Source organism: Somniosus microcephalus, unplaced genomic scaffold (genome assembly GCF_052327205.1).
Source record: "Somniosus microcephalus isolate GS21.2 unplaced genomic scaffold, FLI_Smic_1.0 unresolved_chr1, whole genome shotgun sequence".
Taxonomy (NCBI): domain Eukaryota; kingdom Metazoa; phylum Chordata; class Chondrichthyes; order Squaliformes; family Somniosidae; genus Somniosus; species Somniosus microcephalus.
Genome location: NW_028225179.1, coordinates 172469360 through 172473010, shown reverse-complemented (window position 1 = coordinate 172473010; position 3651 = coordinate 172469360). Strand labels below are relative to the sequence as shown.

The following is a 3651-nucleotide window of genomic DNA, read 5'->3' as shown; positions in this document are numbered from 1 at the left end:
TGTTGCGAATTTTCAGTTGTCAGAATATTGCAGGTTCGAGTCCTGCCACGGTCGTTTAAATACCTGGCCGATACTTTTTCTGTTCTGAATCTGGCTTCAAACCGACCATTATTGACAGTCACCTGAAGCAACGGAAGGCCTTTTGCTTACATTAACCTGATTGTACATTATCAGCATTGTAGAACTGTGTGCACGGGCAGGATAAGCGGTGAAGTTGACTTTCTTTCAGGGTATTTCTACTTAGATGCAAAAAGCAGGAAATGGAATGTCTGAGAGCAGTACATCGGTGAAACGAGGTGGCCGAGAGGTTAAGGCGATGGACTGTTAATTCATTGTGTGCTGCACGTGTGGGTTCGAATCCCATCCTCGTCATTTCTGTGTTACATGTTTGATGCTGATGCACTTTCCAAGCATTATCACTAAATCTGACTTGAAATGCAATTTCGTGAAAACTGCACTGGTGTTGCTGGTCTCTGCCACTGCATTGCTCATATCTTGTTAACATTCCACTGGAATTTCTCAACTACCTTGAATAAAGGTGGAGCAGAAATTGCGAATCGGAGATTGAGAACCCTCTCTTCCTTCCTCTGAGATTGGCACCGAATGAAAGACTAGCGGCAACAGAGGCAAATGATTAGGGAGCAGAAACATGAATTTCTCTTTTGGGGGCAATTTAATTTTAAAAATATTTATCAAACTTAATGACGAGATTTACTGTTTTAATTTCTTTGGTTGAGAGATAAATAATGCGCGAGAAATCCTCATTCTTTTCAGCATTCTCTCATGGGATCTGAAGCCCCAGTTTAACGTCTTACTAGAAAGACGGCACGGCCGACAGTGCAGCACTCCCTCAGTACTGCACTGGAGTGTCAGCCTGGATTATGCACTCAAGTCTCTGGAGTGGGGCTTGAGTTTGCTACCGCTGAGCCACGGCTGACACCTAAACTCAGTTCATTTGGCTGGAGTAAAATGACGGAGATAAAGGGAAAAATGATAATGGAGTAAACTTTCAACTTGGCGTCCAAGATTAAACCGGGCATCGTTTTAGAAACAGCGAGATTTATGTTGCCATCGATTTCATAAGCATTGCAAATCAGGCCTGTCAAAAATGAGCGGGGTCGTTATCCGTTGCGAATCATTCTGGGTCTGTTTAAACCGGGAGTGCTCACAGTCCCGGATATTATGTGTCTGTTTGAAATGGCAGAACTCACAAGCCCGGATCATGCCCTTTTTTAGAAGTAGAGCGATTTCAGCTTTGATGACCGAGTTGTTGAGTATAACAAAATGTGTCAGGGCTCGTCCGGGAACCTCTCACATTTTAATCGTGAAATGCCCAAAGCGAGAATCATACCCCTAGACCAACGAGCCGCCGATGTCATCCTCCCATTTGCATTGAGTTTCACTGGGCTGCTGCGAATCCAGCTCGCAGAGGACCTGTTTATTCAGTTGAAATATTTTTATCTTTTACTCAATCCACTTCATTTTTCGAGCAATTGTCTTGAACCTGCTCACAATTCGCCCCATAAAAAGAGACGCTCCGGATGTATCAGACAGGGTAAGGGATGCTCCGCATGCATCGGTTAGGGTAAGATATGCTCCGGATGTACCAGACTGGGTAATGTACGCTCCCGATGTACCAGACAGTGTAAGGGACGTTCCGGATGTTTCAGGTAGGGTGAGGGACGCTCCCGGTGTATCAGACAGGGTAAGGGACCCTCCGGATGTACTAGACAGGGTAAGGATGTACTAGACTGCTCAAGAGGTTCTGGAGCGGGTAAGGGACGCTCAGGGCCTATCAGACAGAGTAAGGGACGCTCAGGAGGCATCAGAGAGGCTGATGGTTGCAGGGTTATTACTTTCTAAACATCACATTTTCTAAGTATCAATAAAAGCAAAAGTTGAATCCGAATGTAACAGATGGTCTGCCGTGTCCCACGTGAGGGCAATGAGAAGGTAGAATGGGGCCAGACTGAACATTTGCAGCGCTCAGAAATACATGTATAACTGAGACAGATTCCCCCACTCAATACAATAATAAATAATACAGATACATCTAAACATATTTGTAACGAACAGAGGTACAAATGCATTTACATCTAACACAACAGCAGCTCACAAATACCTTCGTATCTAATATGGACACACACAAATATACTTACAACCATCACCTGTGATTGTTTGATAAAAAAAATACTTTAATTGTTTGTCTTTAAAGCCATGATATTTACATGACATTTGCATTGACCTTCCTCCTAAGCCGCTGGAGATTGATGGAGAATGATTTGGGTCCTGAACGATCATTTCTTAGGTGGATTATAACAAGTTATGAGCGCAACTCCAATATTAGAAGTCGACGTTAAAAAGAAGCTCACGTGGGACCTTTCGCAAATTTCAATCTACAATCCACAAAGCGAAATTCATACCCTTAGACTAAAGAGTCACTCTGTCTAGAATACAGGCCCAATCAACTGGTTATCAAACGTAAAATCAAATGGAGTTGTCATGTATTGTCCATTGTATTTTGACTGAGACGTGTGCCCACAGTTCCATTCCCGTTCCAAACCCTCTTTTTAATGTCAATGACTTGCCCGGAATGTGCTTGGAGAAGTATTAGAATCGCAGTACAACTCTTCCCACTGTCGCTTCCTCTAAATCTCCCTCCAGGATTTCCACCAGTGCAAGGTTCATCAACCTGAGCTACTGTTTAATTTGTTCTCGGCATTAACTGTGCTGATCCTTTAACTTGTCCCACTACACGGCATCTCCAAATTTGTCGATTGCACCTCGAGGGCACTTTTCATACGTAAAGCTGCAACATCTGCCGGAGAGAGATTCAATTTCAGCGGTTCCAAAACAATGAGTCGATCGAAGTAAAACTTTACATCCTCACCTATACGCTGCAGATGCAAATCTCTGCGCTCCTCTGCTTCAGTGATATATTGTTTTGCGGGAATGGGCAGTTTTTGCTCTCTGAGGCTGCAATCGCTGCTTTCCGCCGGCAGCGGACACTTGGCGATAGCGGGGCCGGACAGACGGCCTGAACTTCGCTGCTGTCGCGGCCCCACTCACTCCGGGATCTGGGGAACCAGCAAACCAACTCATGGGTTTGTTGCCGTGTCTGAAATGCGGCTCCGAACTGTTGCTATTGACCGAGGCAGCGCTGCAGGATCCTGTAATGATCTCTCACACAGTCGGTATCTCTGTAGCGTTTGAGTGTGTACAGAAGTGGTTAGAGAAAAGGAGAATGCCGCGTGGCTGTAAATGTATTTTATTCATCTCTTCCTGCAAAACATGATTGAACCAGGGGCCTGTTGTACTTTAGACGGAAGTGATAACCGCTACACGGGCAGGAATCATGGGCAAAACTTTAAAACGTTTTTTTGTTTTGCATGTGATGAATTTTCATCGGTTCTCTTTTGCAGACTGTATTTTAGGAGCTGGGTAAAAATGTTCAGTGTTTATGACACCAGGATCTGGTGCAGCCTTTGGTAAATTCACCAGCTCGCTAACACATGAGAGTAACTCCTGCTTCACTCTTTCATATAAACCCAGCCAATGCGCCTCAATTAAACAACATTGCACCCCCGCACGATTAGACAACCTGAAATGCGCAAGTAAATGAGCACAGATAACTAACCCAAACTAAGCGCA

General features: G+C 44.5%; 1 non-coding gene across 1 annotated transcript; it reads left to right on the top strand.

Moving 5' to 3' along the window:
* Positions 1-290: 290 nt before the first annotated feature.
* trnan-guu (transfer RNA asparagine (anticodon GUU)) lies at positions 291-372 on the top strand. Its single transcript has one exon. It is a non-coding gene; the product is annotated as a tRNA-Asn (tRNA).
* The last annotated feature ends 3279 nt before the right edge of the window (positions 373-3651 follow it).